General features: G+C 42.4%; 1 protein-coding gene across 1 annotated transcript in view; it reads left to right on the top strand.

Annotated features, from left to right (window-relative positions):
* lrmda (leucine rich melanocyte differentiation associated) overlaps positions 1-21,432 on the top strand; it is a 241,689-nt gene that overhangs the window by 166,423 nt on the left and 53,834 nt on the right. The window lies entirely within an intron of this gene.

Raw genomic sequence — 21,432 nt, 5'->3', positions numbered from 1 at the left:
GTCGAGTCTCCTTTGATAGTGCAACATAAATGAACATCCACCGCCTTGATTTCATCTCGTGTAATGGTAAGGTCATGAAATATTCAGCTAAGCTTTGTCATCCCCGGGTCTCCTGGGCTCTGACAGCGAGACGGAGGAATAAACACTGTAGCGCAGCGAGATTGAAGGCATCTCCTGGCAAATCAGAAGCATGTGTGCAAACGTCAGATTAAAGTGCCCGAGCAAAACACAAATATTTACGGCATCAGACAATCAGCTAAAATAGTCTTTTGGCTCCCGCACGTTTTCTCCTCATGCGAGTGGCAAGCGAAAAGCTAAACACTGATATAATTTAACCTCCGTCTGGCATGTTTGCTGGATGGAGCAAAGCGGAATGAAAACACTGTTCAGACACTTTCAATAAAAGAAATGGAGGACCCCGACAATGATTTCTGGCAGGCGAAAGTCACTTTGAACGATTTTGTTTACGTAGCTTGTCAGTGAAAAGGAAATGTTTGCCTTTGTCGCCGCAGCCGTAGATGAAAGTGGAGATAATCACAGATTCCCGCTGACATGACAAGTGTTTCATGTATTTGTGTCTTTGAGTCGACTGTATATGAGTATTTATTACCCTCCCGAAATAAAAGGTTACAGCGCTGATGGAAGCGCTCCCACTGCCCATTGATCAGTGTTCTTACTTACAAACCTTCCACTCTTGACTTTAAACACAATGGGATTTTTTTGTGTCAAGCTTCCACTAATATTGAAGTATAATCTTTTATAGTAATAATTCACAGCTGCTTTAGCGTTTTTTTCTTCTTCAAGGCGCTAAGCTAAACACACTCACTAAGCTAAAGCTACTTTGCAGTTCAGTTAAATGAAATATTTTTTTCTTAACCATGTAAAAACACAATAAAAAAAAACATTAAACAGTTATTTAAAAATAATGTGCTGTCAGTGTAACTTTAATCAAGACACACTTTTGAGTTATTTATTACTTATTTATTCATCATGTTCAGATCCAAGACACAGTTGAAGTGCTGCAAATATTTTCAGATTTTTGCAATTGGAAAAGTATTGAATGAAGAAACAAACTTTTCATCTGTAATCACCCATCAACTGACAAGAATAACAATGTTTTTTTACTAGTAGTAATCTACTCATAGTTGTTCTTTTAATGACAACAAATATTTTAGGATTGTTTTTTAAGTTTTCAAAAACATAAATATAAATTCACATTTACAGTTTTTGGATTAAATGGTCTGTATTTCACCACATATATGTATTATTTTGTAATTTAGTCATGGAATTGGTTAATAATAATACATTTTAAATTGTAGTATTCTTGTTTTTGTATTATTTATATGTTAGAAAAATATTAAATCGGCTTGATTTCTAATGAAATAGAAGTTGCAAAACTGTATTATTTGACAAATGATGAAGTTGGGTTGTAAATAATTGTATTGTATTGTATTTTTTTTATCATTGCTATGATTCCACTGACTGAATTTGTGAAAAAATGTGACGTACAAAAGCTTTTGGATGTCAGTCCTCCATCAAGCCTGTGTGATGAATGCAATGTGACCTGAGCAACAATAGTCAGACCTGGGTGAGAGGTGGAGGACACCCTGGACTGACCACCACTCCGTGGCAGTACACATATAGTCAAGCAGACGCTCGCACAGGCAGTGCAAGTTAGGAATGGAACCTGCAACCGTCTGGCTGTTATAGGTGCAGCTTTAGCCTGTCAAGAAAAGTTAGTGGAACAAGATAAGTTTCCATAAGCCCACATGAGGATGGCAGTGTGATATGTCATCGCGGAATTCATTTTCTGACGCCTCAACTTTCTCTGACTCCATGGGCCGTGAGTGACTCGCAGCTCTAATTGCCCACATCATCCCAGCGATTTGGAGATCACCAATAGTGCGGGCCACCAATTAAGCAACGTCTGCCGCGGAGCGGCAACAGGAGCAGAGATGATGGCACCATTAGATATTTGTGTTTGCTGCGGCGAGGTGGTGCTCCAGTCGCCGGCTCGGCCTTACTTCATTACAATGGATGTTAATTAGCTGTCTGGCTGTCACGTTTGGAAAACAAGAGATAGCAGTGATCTCGGGGATTTGTGAACCGCTTTCTTGTGCTGTCGCTCTGACTGACAGGCCTCTCTTTGGAGTCTCAGTGAAATAAACACCAGTGAACTTTTGGCTCACTTGAGTCCTATTGATTCAAGCCAGCTTCTCCTCCGCTGTGCCAACATGGCACCGCCTTAAATAAAGTCACGTGCTGCTGATAAAGTGCTCGTGGCCCGGAGGAGCGCATGACTTTTTTATTTCGCTTTTGAACGTTTTCCGTGTTGACTCGATCAAAGACAGACTCGAGGAAGCTCTAACAGGTCTGGTCAAATCCAGTGTTTGAACGTGTAAATTTGACCAACAGAGGCGTTGGCTTTTGTCTTTATTCAACTGAAGTTGTTGGTGTTTGTGGCGCTAAAGTTTAAAATGACTTGTTAGCATGAGCTGCAAAATGAGAAAAAGTTGACTTTAAAGCCTGCAGAAATGTATAAAATCGAGGGTCATCTGCAGCATTAGCGCCAAGTGCAGCTGTGTTTTAGCAAAATGGGACCTTTTTGATTCGGTTATAATGCGATAATTCTTCCAGGCAGGGGAATGTAATGGCGCTAAACCACATTGAGCCATTAAGACTCTTTTGTGCAGTGTTAGGAAAAAGCTTGTTGGACTTCTATTTGGCTGCAGTCCACTACCTTCCTCTGCCCTCTTAAAGCTGTCAAAGTCTTGGGTTAAACTGGCCTGTCTATCAAAATGCCATGACAGCACATTCTGTTTTCAGATCTTGGGCGCAGCTGTAAAAGAAAAAAAAAAAAAGTGCATGGCAAATTGAACTAGTAGAATAACATTTGCTCCCCGCCACATGTTGAAGAGCGTTTCACAGCGAATAAAGTAACTCCATGGTTCCTCCCGCCGAGCGCTGCCTTGGATCTACGTCAGCGGACATAAATGTTCCCCGCGTGTCATTTAGATTTCGCCCGGACGGAGGATTTGACTTGATTTTCTTGCATGAACACGACTTTTTTTTTTCCCCTCGCAGCCTTCTGCGCATAATGTAAAGCAGACTGCAGCGGAGGGTGGCTCGAGCCAGCTGCGGGTCCCGAGAGGCCTGCGCACAGAGTAACGGTTCTTCAAATGAATTGACAGTGACAGAGCCAGGAAAGTCCTCAAGTGGATCTTTTCAGTTCTGTGTTTTTCCTCTCCAGACGCACCAACCTGTTTTACTGCAGACAGCGGTGGTTCATGTTCGGTTTGTACAGAGGGCCACAGTCTGAGCCTCAACCTCGCTGCAGGATACTTGTGCGACCTTGTTGCACGTGTTGAGGACTCCATTTCTAGTGACTGAGAAGTATGAAACAACCATCTCTACATCTAGATTGGGATTCAATACAATGGGTTAGTGCTGTGAAGAGAAGGTTGCTCAACCTGTGGGGGCGTATGGATATCAATAGGAGGAGCCAAGGAATGGTCGCATGATGATTCGCTTCGTGATGGACCAAACTCATTGCTTGACGCTGAGGGGGCTGGTGGTTGTGCCGGTACCTGGACGTATACTGGCTTGTTTTGGCAAACAAGAACCTAAAACTGGGTTTGGAAGCCAGTGGAAAAACTGGCTGATTTGTGTGTGGACACTAATGATTTTTAAAATAAATTATTCATCGGCAAAGTCATTCATTATTGCAACATCATATGAAGAAGGTCACCGGTTCGATTCCAGCTTGAGGCAGCTCTGTGTTTCAAATGAATCTGGGTCCTTTCTGAAGATGTGTATTGCCTGTCTGTAAGTGTTGTACAAAGGACTGGTGACTTGTCGAGGGTGTCCCACCTCTCAACCCAGCCTCCCATGACACCCATGGCATTTATTAATATCGCATTTTTATACATCCCTTAGCAAAAACAGTATGAAGAGTACGCAATTCACCTCGTAGCTGAATACTGTTAGCAATGTGCTTATCGCCCAAGTACATCACCATACAATACATATCACCTATGGTTGACTGCAGAGGGTCACGCTCACAGTGACTAGTAATCATTTAGTCATTCAGTGAAGGCATCTGTCAAATCGAAACAAACAAGCAGAGCAAAAGCAAGTTAATCTATAGAACAATGACACATATCTGTTTTCTTCCCCCATTCACCCATTCCCATAACCCTGTGCACTGCTTGCTTCTGAATCGCCTCAGTCATATACAGTGGTACCTCGGTTCTCAACCGCAATCCGTTCCAGACGGCTGTTCGAGAAGCGATTTCTTCGAAATCTGAATCGATTTTTCCCATGACAATCAATGGAATAAGAAACAATAGGCCTTAATAAGCCTTAAAATAGGTTTTTGTAGGAGTGAATGTGAGTGTGGGAGGGGTTGCCGAGTGAGTGACGTCTCTCCAGAAGTGAAGAGCTTTGACAAAGTCATAAAGCAAGTAACGCTCTGTCCCAGACTCGCCTCATCCCGGTCCCAGCTCCAGCCCACAACAGGACATCAAACCCTGGAGTGAGTGCTCCAGCCTCAGAGGTGTCGAGAGTGAGTCCAGTGCAGAGACAGGAATGGTTTTACACCTCAATATGAAGAAACAACAGTCAGTAAATGTAGCTAACGGGACACGTCACATGAGGCTGCGTTATACACAATAACAAAGCGCGTCATGGCTCAGCTGATCGGTCCGTGCATGTTATGTTTTTTCCAGCTTTTTTCGGGGGCCTTCGAGTTCTGGAAATCCGAAGCAAAAAAATCTCAAAATTTTTTGTTCTAACTCCGTTTTTTTCGTTCGAAAACCGAGGCACCACTGTACTGTACTTGAAACCCCTAAGAAAAAAGTAGTGTACTTGAAGTTAAATGTATTAAGTATGCTTGAGTTTAAGTCTCTACTTTTAAGTATTTCAAATGTATTATTCCAACTTCCTTAGTTTTATCGTAAAATAAGTATAGTCATATTACGCTTGAAGAAACTTTTTGCTGAGGGAATAATTGTTTGTACATTAGCGTGGGGCTAAGCTAATGTGGGTCCAAAAATATCACAGGTTCAACCTGATCTTTTCCTTTTGTCTGTGCAGCTCTTAAAAGAATGGCGCATTTTACCCTAAGTTGCTTGTTTTGCTTCCCTTGAACACCCACTTTATGAAGTATGTCACCCTGTTTATCTCTCTTGCCAGAGAGTTACGACTTTCCCCGGAGCGCTCAAACATAACAAACGCATGCAATATAGCGCTTTGCAGAATCATTTCACCGAACAAATGTGTCCTGGGAGGAAACTCGGAGCTCCTCAACAAGAGTAGAAAATGTAACCGGGCAGATTGCTTCGCCAGCCAGTTTATTATCCTGGATTCTGCCGAACAGATAATGTAAGGCCATGCATGTGATCTGTTATCATTCCTTCACAAGTCCTGAAGCGGTGCAGAAGGGCGAGTGAGGACGACACCGCAGCTGTATCTGCTTGATATCAGCCAAATAATCCATCTGACAGATCAGTCTCGGCATATCTGTGAACTCCATCACCAGACAAGCTGTTCTCTGTCTTTAAATGACGACTCGTCACGAATGTTAAAACTGTTTATAAACACTTAGACGTCTCTCGTTTGTCTGGATCAAACTACTCTAATAAGTCCACGCAGCCACATGTTTTTTTCTCTCAGGTGTTTGTCAGAGTGATGCGTGTGTTTTAAGTTCTGACCGGTGTTTGGACTTCTGCGACTGGATCGGTTCTGAAGCTCCAGCACCTCAAGACAAGGAGTCCACGAAGGTCAGACCTCAGAGAAAACAGCAATTATACGCCGTGACTCACTCTGTCCTCATAAAACGTCCGTCTTAGCGTGTCATAAACGCACAGTAAAACTTTAAAGTGCTGTTAATTGAAAGCAATAGCGCCGTGATTGATGTATTTAAAAGCTTTTCGCTGAACTGTGAGTGCATGACCTTTGTGCCGTGTCACTCTCACACGCTGACATGATGGATGTTAGGTTTAATCCCCGGGCACAAACATATTTTTGTCAGGAATGCTATCACCCGGTTGCGTGAACAGATTTGCTCCAATGATGAGAGAGGAGCCTGGAACATTTGCTGTTTGGATGCCTCCTGTGTGTGGAAGCAGGCCAGTGGCAAAGTTCTGCGCTGTTTTCACACGACGAGCAACAGGGACGATGGGGTTATAACCTTGGAAGACAAAAAGTTTTTGTCTAAAATATAATATATATTTTATATATATATATATATATATATATATATATATATATATATATATGTAGTGTGTGTTTTAATATGATGGTGTGCCAAATTTTTATATATTATAATGTGACTTTATGTGTCCTTGACTTATGTGTCCATATAATGTCACCATAAAATAGTGTACTATTATTATTATTATTATTATTATTATTATTATTGTTGTTGTTCTTGTTGTTGTTATTTGAAATATATTTTAATATCAAACTGTTGGATGTGGACTACTGTGGACTACTACTACTTCTATTTTATTCTGTTTCCCTTTCAGTTTGCTGTAGATAGGGGAGCACATATTAACTATTAATGAAAAAATTGTTGCCTTTTTTTACGGTCAATAATGTGTAATTGTGATCCTGTTTAGAGTGAACTTTTGGAGACCCTTCCTGGGTAGAATGTAGTCAGGCTTAACAAGACACTAATAAGTGTTTTATAATGGTTAATTACTGATGAATAACAGGCTAATAAGCTGCTATTACACACACCCATAAGTAGTTTGTTGATGGTAATATACGTGCCCTCATCTATAGTGTGATCACGAGAAAATATTACAGTAAAATTAAGTGCTTTGTCGCATCTGTTTTGTAGCACATTGGAGACCATAATAAAGTACTTATTAGCTTCTTGTTAAGTCTGACTGTTTTTGCGTAAAAATGTTCAACAACAACATAATTACTGATTATTAAACATATATAATCAAGTAATTAGGATTTTAATGTGCTCCCCGATATACAAGGTTACTCACTTTATCTTTGTTTTTGTGGAGTTATAACTGTCTAGTTGGAGTAATGACAACTAACTTTGGATGGACGGACAAAACAGATAAATACATTAAATAAATGCTATTTATTAAAATGTCAGTGCTGTAAAATGACTGGTTATTTTTGGTCATTTCAGAGCATATATGATCTTGAATTTTGACTTTTTTTTTATCAAGTATATTCAGTGGAATTAGTTCAAGTTACAGCCACCATATCATGTACTGTATTTCTCCACTTCATTGGCTCCTTCTTGTTGTGCGCACTTTCTTATCGTGAATGCACTATTGGCGATAACATTGTTCTTATATTGTTCTTCACGTCGGCCATTTACGATAACACCGTTCTTCAAAGCACCTAATATGATGAAAATTCAAGAATATTACCTCCACCACTAAGGGTATGTTTTTGGCAGCGTTGGTTTGCCGTAGTCTGTGTTCAAAATAGCTTGAAAAGTTTGAGACGGATTTGAAGGAAGTATGTGAAATGGGACGTGGATCAAATTGTTCAGTCAATGATTCTTCATCATGTGGAGATGCATAGAACCATTTGTGGCACTTGCATCCAGACATTCCTTCTTTGAAGGATACTTCAGAGGAGTGCTTGGTGGCGGTTGCCACTCTCTGAGTGCTTTTCAACTTCCAGGTTGTGTGCAGTGTCTTTACGTCTTCCTCCAACCCCTGTTGTCGCCTTAGACAAAACACTGCTGTGTTTTTCTATTCAGATTCGATTTCAGCCTCGATCTGGCGAGCGTGGATTTATCGGGGAAGGTTTCACAATAACTTTCTATTTATTAAAAGTCCCGTCGGAGCGCTAAACTACAGTGAGCGCTCTGTTCCCAGTGTCAGTAAACACATAATGACTTCCCCACATGCAAGAAAGATTTAGTGTGGCTGCAACTCACAGCTATTACGCTCCTTATAAAACATGATTTCAGAGCAAACGACGAGCCGGGCACTGCAGCCACTAAGGCATTACTTCAATTACACTTCTTATCAAATGATGCCTCTCGCTATTACGTGGCGCAGCGTCCCAGCGTGTTGGCCTATCCGCTCAATCGGAGCTAATCCTGCGTGTTGCTCTCTTCGGTGACGGGAAGATGCTGCTAACCTAATGAGAGGCAGCTGGCTCACTGAAAAAAAAACCCCATCCCTCTTTCCCCACTGGGTGTTTCCAGAGAGTCTTGCCAAACTTTAAATCTCTCCCAGAGATCAGTTATTCCTATCTCTGTTGTGGATGTTGACAGCGCACATTAATCACCGTTTCAGCACTCCGTATTTATAGTTTACTTTGAAGACGATTGTGATGTAAAGCAGTCGCGCTTTCATTCGGAGTTTTATCAGATAATTCATGTTTATGAAACACAGATGTGGTACGAAAATGTTAATTGACTCGAGATGTCGGCGTCAAGATGCGTCAGATGTCGCTATACTGCCGGAGATCAAAGTTTCCGGGGGGTGGAAGTTTGTTAGCATCTGACGTTTCGATCACTCACTGTGTGGGATCATTTCAGCTCAGATCCATGGTGTTTGTTCTTCATTACAGTGTGAACAGCCTCAGCCGTGACTTTCATGAGCGCGCGAGTCCTTCCACTGAAGTTCTTCTTTGTGGTTTTTGGAGCTTGTCAGACGTGTCAGGCGCAGGCTAGAAAAAGTATATTGTTTCCAGCCACTTGGATTCCTTTCCCCGTGACATCTGCCACTCCGCGGCGATGATAAATTCTTGCCTCATTACGCGTGGGTGTGGGATTACAGGCTGACAACACATTAATCACCGGGCTGGGTGGCAGCGGCTCGGCAGCGGCTACAGGCATTGTTAACCAAACTTTTCTAATGTGTCACTCTCCTCCGTGACAGCCCATAATCAATCATCCTGATTGACAGGCCTGATAGATGACACTATTTATACTTGGTGTAATGAAAGCTAGCGTTTCCACCTACTGTCATTGTTCAGACAGTGACGGGGCACATCGTCCGGCTGGACGCTCGCACAAAGGACGAGGGCCCATGTGGCATGAGAGGAAGAAGTTGCTGCTGAATTCATCCACAACGGAAACACAATGGAGGTCATCACGTTGGCAATATTGTAGCTACGTACAGTTGCGCTCAATTGTTACTTTTATCACTTGTGTCATTGGAATCGTAGTCATGACATAGTCGATGGTGTTCGAGTCTCGCTTGGTCATATGGGTCCTTGTTCTCATTGTAGCGTGGGTTTCCTCTGGACACTCCAGTTTCCTCCTATGGTCCGGAACAGTCAGAGATTTTTTGATGATGATCTCACTCTTTTGGGGCCATGTATGTGGTGCTAGTGAAAGTATTTATTATTTATTACAATAAATGTGTGTAATATATGTAATATTGTATATATGGTATTTATACAAGCATGAAAAAGTGTAATAATTTATTATACTAAAATTTGTTTTTAATTATTTATTGTCATGTACATATATATGTTTATATATATGTATATATTAGTTTGTTACATGGTATTTTTTATTTTTATTTATTTATTCATTTTTTAAATGTACGAATGAGAAGGCGGGGAAAAAATTACGTGCTCAAATAACATTTTTTAATGACAATAAATGTGTCTAATATATTTAATATTATATGTATATTATTTATAGAAGCATGAAAATGTGTAATAATTTATAATAATAAATCAGTTTTTAATTATTTATTGTAATGTATATGTAATGTATGTAGCATGGGTTAAAGTGCACGAAAAAAATTTATATATATATATATATATATATATATATATATATATATATATATATATATATATATATATACACACACACATATATATATATAGCATTATTTTTTTATTATTTTTATTTATTTATTCATTTTTTGTAATGTACATATTATAGAAGGTAGGGAAAAATATGTGTGCACAAATAAGATTTTAAATTTAAAAACCAAGAAGAATCGTATTATCAATCATTAAACAAAAAAACTTGAAACTTTCACAAGTCAAAGGACTAAGCTAAACTTTCCCATGTTGTGAGTCTGTATCTGTCGATATGGGCCACGGTTCACGGTTGGGGCAGAAAATAAATCCTAGCTTTTCATGGGGAAAAAAGTTTCTGCATTTAGTGTTTATTAACAGTACATTTCGAGCAGGGAAAAAATATTTTTTTTAAGTCATTGTCGTGTCAAGTCGTTGACTTGTTAGCCTCACGCCAGGGGTATAAAATACCGGCTGTGATTCTTCCATATTTCAGATTGTGGCTTGAAGCTCAACAACAGTCCTCACACCTCGCCGCTCTATTGTGACCCGTCTTGCTATCAGTGACAGGTCGCACTCTTGCAGGTAAAACTCTGCTTTGTCTGCGGCAGGATTACGTTTCGCCGTGACCCTGCCGGCGAGGTGAAGCATTGTTGTGGAAGCCTCATGTCTGACAGATTGTGAATGATTTGCACATGTGTAACGACAAACTGACAGGACACCGCGGACGCTGTGTGGATCCGTGTCAGCGTGCGGAGGTCGGGGTGGATAGCTGATAATGGATTTTCCCTGTTTCCTGGTGGAGAGCATGCATGGGAACATGTGGATGAAATGACACACTGCCGCTAGCCTTCCAACATAATACGTTTTTTTTTTTTTTTTGTTCTTTTCCAGCCGTATGTTGTTGTCTGGAATTAGAGATGTCCTCGGAAGAAAGGATACTGAATACCAGCTCTGAGTTGAGAGCCTGCCAAGCATTCTGGAGCGCAGAATAGAGGGGAGAAAGGGAGTCCGTCACTTTATGACAGGTAGCGTGTGAGACTTTTCTTCCAGGACAGGAAATTAGTTAACTAGACCGTTTTATGGAACGGCAGGTAATTTACCTTCAGAGATGCAATCGCGGCTCGCTCGCAGGAGGCCGCATCCCTGACCTGACATTGCTTTGTGTATAATGCAAAATCTAGTGACATGCTCAATGGGTTCTGTCAGCTGCAGGATTGAATTCTCTGCCTGCCGCGTCTCAGTGTGGAGCACGCTGGTCAATTATTTCTGAGGCTGTCAGCGCGCAGGGAGATGCTCTTATTTAGCGCGTGTTAACTCGGCATCATTAAGACACGAGCCTGACAGAGAGTAGCACACCGGAGCGTTATTTATTTTGATTCCCCGACAGGCTCACCTTCAAACATGTTGACCCTGCCTCTGTTTTGCCTTTCTGCCGGATCCCTCTCTGTCCGTGAGACGCAGGAGCTGTCAGGACAGTGGGGAATTAAATGGCGACACTTCCTCTAATCTAGCGCTGTAATGCGGATGTGAAGACTCCATTTGTTTGGACAGATTGTCCTGATCGTGTGGGGAGATGTTGCAGAGTAGGTGTTGCTGTAAACTAACAGAAATGTCATATTATCATACGTCAGCTCTGCTGGACATGTGCGGCGCTTTGAGGACACAAAACCGGCACCGCACCAGCACAAGCCCTGCTGTTCCAGTCCTTCCAACAACACAGTGATATAGTTACGCAGATCAGGTTCTGTTATTATTGAACCAAACTTTGGAGCGCAAACCACTTCCCCTTACTGAGTAGCTACTGGTTTGATCCTGCCCAGTTCGGTTGTCTCTAACATCGAGCCACGCAGGTCCACAGTGAAACTATAACTGCATCATGTTTTATTTTTGACTTGAAACCAGCTACTGAAATACATCCTCCTTTGTGAAAGCATAATAATAAGTGACATGGAAACTTGAACCACATTTAATACCAATTCAATTCAATCTACAAACACTGTTTCTCCATCCATTCGTCCGCACATGCTAACCTGTTTGACAGGTCGCAGGGGCAGCAGCATCAGCAGGACGCGCAGAGCGTTAATCTAAAACACACAACTTGGTCATCAATATTTACCTCTATATCTGTTTTAAACATAATAACATACTATGACTAGGTTTGAACATCAGTACTTACCATAACTTTGGAGCTTAGTATCGAGGTCGACAGTTGTGTACCTTGAGTTTATTATTACGCTAAATTCCAGACTGTAGAGTGCACCGAAATAGAAGCCTTGCAAACTATATTTAAGAAGGGAAATAGATCTTGTTCATGGATAAGTCGCACTGGTGTGGGTGCAGTGGTGCGGTCTCCACTGTAGAAAGGTCAGTGGTGCACCTGGCTTAAAAATGCATGAGGATCACTTCTAAACTAGTTTGGAAAACGGGGTCAACGACTCATGAAACAAACTCTGCAATGTTCTGAACTTCAATCATGATCTCCTGACATATTTTATTTACATTAAAGCTCTCAAAATGCGCTGTTTTCACCCGTGTGTCTGAAGTTCCGACATGCCAGCCGGTCTCAGCTGCTGCTTCTTGTCTCTGTGATTCATCGGTTTGATGTTACTCAAGGCTCAATATTTTGGCCGCATGAGGCTCTTCAGCCTGTAAAAATCCATATATTAGCCATGTCTCTGTATAAGTATAACCTGCAGGGCTCAGACCACAAGAAAAAAGTAGCGGCTTATAGTCTGGAAATTACGCCGGTTTTATTATTACGATTTATTTATTTAGTTTCACTATTATTGGAGCTCTGAATGCATTGCAGAATTGCATATTAAACTTTGCAGGAATACTTCGACTGGAGTAGCGATTGTTTTAGGTTTCATGACAAACATTGTTGTGCTTGACTTTAGGACAGATCATCTCACGAGAACCCCTTTATATCCACCATATATCGCAGTTCAAATATGACGATAAAAAGTGCGACTGTACATTATCCTGGTGCTGTCAGGTTGCTGAACATGGGACAATAGCGGCAATACTGTTTATTTGTTCAATTGTACATCCTCTGGACTGGCACTTATCTGTTATTATTTTATTATTATTTATCTATCTATTTATTTTTGGACATTTCATTTGTTTTTGGAAACTGGAGGCCTCAGACCGAAATTTCGTTGCCATCATATAGTAATATGTTTTGTGCAATGACAATAAAGAAAGTCTAAGTCTAAGTCTAAGTCTAAGTCTATCCCTCCTGAAATCCCCCCCTGGCTTGGTGATGAATGGGAAACCTGATCGAGTGAAGCTGCGGCATCACCTCTGTGCGGCAGGATGACATGATTAGGAGGTGACAGCTTCTGTAACAACATCTCTGCATTTATCTTTCCTCTGCTCTCTCTGTCGTTCGCCCCCTATGTCTCTCCTTCTTACTGTCTGTCTGTCTCTCTCCTCTCAACAAGTCAGACTGCTCTATAATTAATGTCCCTGAGGGCTATCCGCTGGTCAGGCAAGGGTGTAGCTGTTGAGACAGGTAGTCTTGACACCTCCAGCTTTGTAGCTTATGCATGCGGGCGAGGAGATGGCTGCGGAGGGGTGAGAGGAGCCAATGATGAGGGCTGAAGCGTGTTTAGGTTGCAGGCTAAGAGGGGAGGAGAACTGCTGCTAGAGGAAGAAAGCCGAGACTCGCCTCGCAACCTTCATTCACCTGAGAGCCACCAAGGATTATCCAGTCAAATCCTGTCCATTAAGGGCTTAGACTGTCAAACGTCTCAGTGACAGAGGGAGTCTGCTCACATTTGACACCGGTGAAATTGTCCAACGATCGTTGACCGTTTCATGGTTTGGCAAGTTGCTTTGAATGCAGCTGATATACATTGAACAAATTCTCTGTTGTTGTCTTTCCTGTCTTTTGAGTGCAGCAGTTGTTTTTAACCCTTCGCTACTTAGTTACTGTTTGCCATCCAAATCCTCTCACCCAGATACAGTTCACCTCGGTAACTTTTTCAAATGTAGAAAGAAACAGGAAAAACGGAAGAAACAAAACAGCAAATGCTATAGATCCTTAACTTACAGTAGAATTTTGATTTTGGCGTTTTATTTAAAAGAAATTTACATCAATTCCTTTAGTGGAAATTTAGATCAATATTTGAATAATATTTTGTTTGGTTTAGTTTTTGTGTCTTTTTTTAAGAAAAAGTTACATTCCTTTTTTAATTGCAAGTTAAAAATGGCCGCAAATTTTATCATGCATTTCTTTATCATAATTATTTTTTCTAATTCTCACAACATATTTCTGACTCAGTACTTGTTTTTTTTTCTTTTTTTTAATTCACATTGTGTCACCTACTTGTGTCTTCCTCAGGCGGCAGTCTTCATCATGAGTTCACCCAATTTTAAAATATTTTCATTGAAACCTATTATTTGAACAATTTAAAGGCAATTTAAAGTAGCCAGCATATTTAAAAAGTCATCAATCCTGCAACGTAGAAAGGGTTTGGGGATTTTTAAAGGAAGAAAAAGTCAGAAAAAGGATCAGTTCAGTGATGTTTGTGCTGTTAAACGGTGCAGATATACATCCTTTGTGCCCCTTTAGCAACGCAATTTGTAGCTCACCCTTTCTCAAACCAATAGTCGCAATGTCCTGCTTGTATTCTATTCAAAGTATGTGCACCTGCTGTCCTTGTCTCGCCAATACCACTCAACATTAAAAAAAGTCGCACTTTTTTCTCCAGCAACCGCCCAGATCATTCGCTCCTTTCTCCCTCTTTTATTTTCCGTTTTAGCCACTTTTGTTGTGAATGAAGGAGAAGGTGACGGACAAGGTGATAGGAAATTTTAACATGAATAGGGGAAATTAACTTGAAACAGAGATGAAGAGAGACGCATTCCTCTTCGGCCGTGAGAAGATTTGAAAGAGTGAGGGCCGTGCACGGTGCGACAGGGGTCAGTCAGGGGTCAGAGAGGTCAAGTGACTCTCCAATGTTTCATTCACTGAAGTGTTGGCATGGTTTGTGAAGGATCGGTCCGGTCCTGTGTGTGAACCGCAGTGAGGACATGTTCATTTAGTTGTAGCAATATTCAGTCAAATTACATTTTAAAATCACATTATTTTAACGGCATTTCTGTAGAACAAGCTGAGGCTCTGTGAAATCACACGGACTGTATGGTATTCAGATTTAGCTTCATTATCTCTATCAAAGATGGTCTTCTAACTGTTTATTAAAAAGCAAAACATTAGATTCTGTTGACAAGCTTCCCTTTTAAGCCGGTGCTTTCAAATGATATGATCATGAAAACCGGGCGCATCACCTGACACGTCCTCTGTGTTCACACGTCACACACAATGGGTAATACTTCCCTGAGTTTTGTCTGCCAGCTGACAGCGTCTCTCCACAGACGTGTTGATGGTAACCCGAGAGGCGGGCCGGGCCTCACTGACTTTGACTTTCATCACACCTGTACTGGAAATGCCGTCGCCTGTCCTCGTCTTTCTTCTGGTGAATGAAGTTTGAGACGGCGGTGGATTAGATGGGCTCGCATCCTGTCAGTCCGATCAGATTTCAGGCTGACTGAGTGCTGTTGTCAGGTGGATTCCAGACATTGTCTTCCCCTCTCTTTCAATGTTTTTTTTTTCCTCCCTCTGCAAGACAATAGTTTATGTTCTGTCCTCATTGCTAATGAGGCTGAACCAGCTGATATGAGATGACTTGCGTGGGTTATCTGTTTGCACTGGGAAGCATTGTAGCGGCACAATCTCCTCAATCTCATGTCTAACACCGTTCGGAACCTTTACTGTTGTCTGACTGTCCCATCTCTTTCTCTGTGGGGTGGAACAGCCTGTTTTTTTTTCCAGGTTTGTTTAGGAGGGAAGGAACATCCCGCTGCTGCAGGACGGCTCCACTCTTTCAGCTCATCATACAAAAACATGACAGCGCTCCTTCTCTTTGGTGCTGAGATGAGCTCCTTCTAGTGTCACCTTGGGGATGAGACACCAAATCTTGAGGGTCGATATTGTTTGTCTGGCTGCGTCTGGCTGCAGCCAAAAAGCCTTTTTATACATCAGCACATGAATTAATGCGTTGTTTTTTTTTTGTTTGCTTTTTTACCCTGGTCAACATTTATACATAGGAGGAAGCATATGGAGTTCAATTCTTGCCAGACTTTTAGCTAGGAGGGCATCTGGGCGTCTGAAAAACATGAAAAAGTGGACACCAGATTCTCGACCGTAGGTTGGCCGCCACATGCCGCCATATACCGGCATAATCTGGCCGCCAAGATACGGTCATGAATTGGATGTCCATTTTTTCATGTTTTGCAGACGCCCAGACACCCTCCTAGCTAAAAGCCTGATTCCTGCTGGATGTTGGACGCAATACACACGCAGGATGTAGCTCCAAACATAATACAGCGGTGCCTCGGTTTTCAAACGTCCCGGACTTCGAACAAATCGGACTTCGAACAAAAATTTTGAGATTTTTTTGCTTCTGATTTCGAACGAAAATCCAGAACTCGAACGCACGCAAAATAACATAACGTGCGCGGACTGATCAGCTGACCCACGACGCGCTTTGTTATTGTGTATAACGCAGCCTCTGTATGCAGACGTGTCCCGTTAGCTACATTTACTGACTGTTTTTTCTTCATATTGAGGTGTAAAATCTTTCCTGTCTCCACACTGGACCATGTCACAGGGGAGGTGCTTGCTCTCCACACCTCTCCTCCAGGGTTTGATGTCCTGTTGTGGGCTGGAGCTGGGACAGGGATGAGGCGAGTCTGGGACAGAGCGTGACTTGGTTTATGACCTTGTCACAGCCAAACTGCACAGAAGCGCACATTCAGAGCTGGACACGCACCGGGCACCTCTTCACTTCTGGAGAGACGTCACTCACTCGGCAACCCCTCCCACATGCAGCGGCCACACACATAGAGGAACAGCGCACCTGCAGCAGACACTCTACATTCACTCCTACAAAAGCCTATTTTAAGGCTTGGAACGCATTATCAGAAAGGAGCTTCAAGAGCAGCTTCCAGATTTTGTAGAAGTGGCAGAAAGCGGTTTCGTTCAGTGCCAAAAAATAGGTTTGAGAAAGTAGCGTTGAGACATGCACTATCGAGATGTCGTGCAGAATAATGGTAGGAAAGGTAAGAATAAGCTAAAACACAGGATGCAGTGCTGGTTCTCGATCTTAATGATGATAACTCGGGCAGCTGCTTCAATATGTAATCCGCTCTGTTTCGACGTTACGTTGTGTAATTATCGTGTCAGAAGTACTTGTGTCAAACATGAATAGAGCGAAAACTTGTGAATGGGAATAACATGAAATCCGACACCGACGACTTGTAGCTTGTAATTACGATGTTTTCCCCGCGCGGTATAATTACGTGGCTCGGTGGTGATAGGTTTACCGCCACAGTGTTGTTGTTCATTATGTTGAAACACCGACATGCAAGGTAACAGGGAGTCAGGCAATGCTGAGATGTAAAAATATATTCGGTCTGACTCAAACAATGCAATGATTTCTGAGGATCATGTGTCCAGCGACAGATAGAATTCATTTGGAGTCACTAAAGCCGTGACTTCTTGGATCCAACCATTGTATCTCCTCTTCTACTGGCATCAGGGGGCGGCGTATCCAACAGACCAACCTCCGTATCACACTTCTTCATCTCCTCATTTGCTGCTCCTATAAAGGTCATTGGTTGTCACTTCTTTTTTTCTCGTGTTTTATCACCAACACCAACCGCCCGACCTCTTTACCTCCAAATTTCTCTCTCCATTACTTGTTGATTCTAGTTAAGGGGAGGTAATTGGAGTACCTGGAGGAAACCCATGGAGATTTCTGAGCTCTAGTTGAATGTGTTTTTTCAGAAATTCATCAATCCATCCATTATCATTCACCATTTACCATTCACCCACCCTTCCATCCATCAGTCCATCAACTGACCACCCATCCATCTATCCATCCACCTATCCATCCATCCATCCATCCATCTATCCATCCACCCAACCACCCACCCACCGACCTATCTGTCCATCATCCATCCATCCACCTATCCAGCAACCCATCCATCCACCTATCCATCCATCCATCCATCCACCTATCCAGCAACCCATCCATCCACCTACCCACCCATTCATCCACCCACCTATCTATCTATCAATCATCCATCCACCTATCCATCCATCCAGCCACCTATCCACCAACCCATCTATCCATCCAACCACCCACCCACCTATCTATCATCATCCATCCATCCACCCCTTCAATCAGGCTTGTCACCCCTGTGGATCCTCTTCTTAACCCTGTTTCTCTTTTAACCTGAAGAAACACCTCTGTGTCAACACAGAACACACATAGCTGACTTCTGCGACAACATAGGTGGCAAAGGTCCAGTTGACCAACATCAACATGCTATGTCGTAGGATGGAGAATGTGCGGATAGAGCTGGTTGGCTACTGGACTTTTCGAGTCCTCAGGTCCCAGTGCACCTCCTCAACCCACTTCAGTCCATCACTCCTTCTCTCTCCGTCAGCACATTGGATAACCGTGAGCTGTACCAGCGAAAACCTCAAGTTTACCCTCGCATCCTCCAGACTTGTTTTGGTGTGTGCATATCTTGTGTATTTTCTCCCCCTCTGTTGCCTTCTGCAGCAGAGATTTTAGATTGAATCAGCTGTTAACACAACCCCTGTCTCACAGCAGCTGCTCACACAGACACACACTACTCAGACATGTACGAAAGCCCCAAACGCACAGTAGCAAACACACATTTCTTGCACACACTCCTAAAAGAGAGGGCTGTGCCTCCAGGGGCCACGTCAGTTACCTGCTGACACACGGGCAAGTGATTGATGAGATGCCGGGGGCGCTGAAGTAGACTTTGTCAGCTGCTCATAATTTATACATCTTATCTCCATCAGAAGAAAAGACAGAGTGCCGCGTTGTGTATATGGAGATGAAACCGCTGGGCTTGTTTAGGCTGCTGTGACAGGGTAGCTGCTAGCTGTTAGCTGCGGCTCTGAGTGAAAAGTTCGATTGCTATCTGCTAGCTTTCTCCCTCTGTGGCCCCAACCTTCACTCCTGCTCAGTGACGATGCCTCCTGTCTGTCTGTCTGTCTGTCACTCATTCTCACTGACTCCCAGCGCCGCTCAGTCTCTCATGTTCCCCCCCCTCCAGTCTTTGTGCCTCTCCTCTGTCTCATTCTCTTGTGTCTCAATTTCTCCGGCGTGTGACCCGCTGTGATTTTCTTTTCTCCCTTTTTCAGCTGTGTCTTTCTTCTGTCACAAGTTTTCGACGGGTCTTGGCTCTTCATCTGTCCACACAATGAGCAGAAGGTCAAACTTCAGACTAATTCGATTGTTTCCAGCATCTGACCATTAAATACCAGAGATATGAAATGCTTGCTTACTTTACAATGAGAATTCATTGTGGGTCCTGAAACAACAATGGGATCCAGAATGGTCTGTTTGTTTTTCTGTGAGCTACAAGCACAGGTGTGGACATACTCTGGTGTGATGCTTGCAATACATCACATTTTGGTGAGTCCACGATAAGTAGGTCATTGGTTTGGTTTTCTTTTTCAACCAGTGTGATTCTCAAGCTCAAGCTCTCGCGCAGTTCCTACTGAAGGAACACTTCATGTCACCCTCTCTGTCTCTCGTTGGCGGTTGATAAGTCAGAAATCACACCAGGATGACGCTAGATGCAAGTCTCGGCTGTTCCGTGTTTTCATTGACAACATACAAAAATCCCACCTCAAGCATTCAGAGCTCTGATTGGCTGTCAAAAGCGGAACGGCACAGGCTGTAAGTACGGCAGCTGTAGTTGGAAATAATAATTTCACCAAGTTGTGGTGACAGTGGCGACTAGCTAACCGAATGCAGAAGTGGTGTTGAGTTTATTTCAGAATCAGAATCCAAAAACTTTATTCATCCAGAGGGAAATTCTGTTCGTAACATGCTCTGTTTGCAACATATAACTATAAAATGAAAAAATATATATAACATGCAAAAGGTCTTATAAACAATGTGCAAGAAAATGCAGATTCAAGAACAGACTGAACAGAATATCGTGCCAAAGAGTCCTTCACTGTAAATTTTACAGGGATGAATTGTCTTGCCACAAGAAGAAAGGACCTCCTGTAGTGCTCATTCTATGAGATGGGTCGTCTCAATCCGTTGGTCCGTGTGCTTCTGTAATTTAGAATCAAATGTAGTCACTTCTCCACATCCCACTATTTCAGATATGCGGCGGTAATTTTTCACGTTCTCTGTGGCATCACCACTTTAAAGCAGCATTGCGTAGTTTAGCTATATTTGTCTTTGGCGGCACCGATGGTAAAAGAGTGTAAGTGCAATCTTTCGTAAAGCTTCCCCACTTAAAGGGACTCAACTTCAACTTAAGCCAGTAAGGAAAGTCAGGATGCAACAAGAGGCTGAAGCAGCTACAACACCAATTGACCCAGATAATACAACTTTAATTCTCCTGTATGTTTCAAGTTACGGATCACTGTTTACAAGTTGTGTCGCTAAAATAAGACCATGAACATTAATACAGACTATATCAAGGACGACGGTGCAGCTTTTTTTCCCAGTCTAACAGCATTACAACCAAAACACCTGCTCACACTTTTATTTCGAGGTGATAGCGGAGACAGACGCCAGAGCAAGAAACTATTCTTCTTCAGTTAGTTCTAGAAGGATTGTACGTGTGTAAAATGATAGGACATCATAAGGTTGGGATGTTGCTGATGACTCCTGTATTATAAACCCAGTTTGAAACATCATGAACCATCAGTTTCAAAGACTTGACAAGCTTCACGTGAGATGTGGTGCGTCACGAAAGTCACAACTTTGGGCGCCACTGCTCATTGGTGAACCTGCCCAACAGCCTTTTAGCTAACATGTACCAGCGTAATCTGGCGGCCAAGCTACAGTCGAGAATCGGGCGTCCATTTTTTCGTGTTTTGCAGATGCCCTCCTACCTAAACGCCTGCTGCCCAACATGACTTTTGAGCAACCACACTGAACTTTACATGGATGCGGGTGTCACATCCTCATCTCTCTGTCTCCAGGTGGTACAGAAGGACTGATGTGAATAAAGATTGTTTAATGAATGTGGAGAGGCGACAGAGCAATTGCATTTTCTGTCAGACTGTTGAATTCGTGACCAGCCTTTGTTGTTTTATTTTATTTTATTTTATTTTTTGTCAGCACTTTATTCCAAAGCACCTTCCTAGTTGGTGGGACCCCGACTGACCATGGCAGTAAATTTGATTCTGATTCTGATTCTGTGTGGCTTGTGACTTGAATGATAAGGTTTGGATCATATTATTGTCAAATAATAGCTGTTTGCTGTTGCAATGCTTTTATGTAATTGAATTTTATTTAGTTTTGCCGAACGATGTAGTTGGTTTGGTAGGTATCTTTCTGAATCAAGAAGTGGTGTGATTATGTAGTGTTTCCTGAACAGAAGCTCAAGGGATCAAATATTATTTTAAGATCCCCTGATCCCCTGTCAAACACACGACGTCTCCGAGTGCCTGGCTGTGAAACACTGTAGTGAAACAAGACGCGCTTGGTCTTTGTTTGAGAGCAGACGGCGCCAAGAATGCGAGCTTGTCAGAAGTAAATGAACGTGAATGCTGGTGCCCTGTACACTCAGCGTTTGATACTTCATTTCTGGATGTGAAAA

This window comes from Synchiropus splendidus, chromosome 9, assembly GCF_027744825.2.
Source record: "Synchiropus splendidus isolate RoL2022-P1 chromosome 9, RoL_Sspl_1.0, whole genome shotgun sequence".
NCBI lineage: Eukaryota > Metazoa > Chordata > Actinopteri > Syngnathiformes > Callionymidae > Synchiropus > Synchiropus splendidus.
Note: the sequence above shows the minus strand (reverse complement) of the source record. Positions and strands in the feature narration are given on the sequence as shown.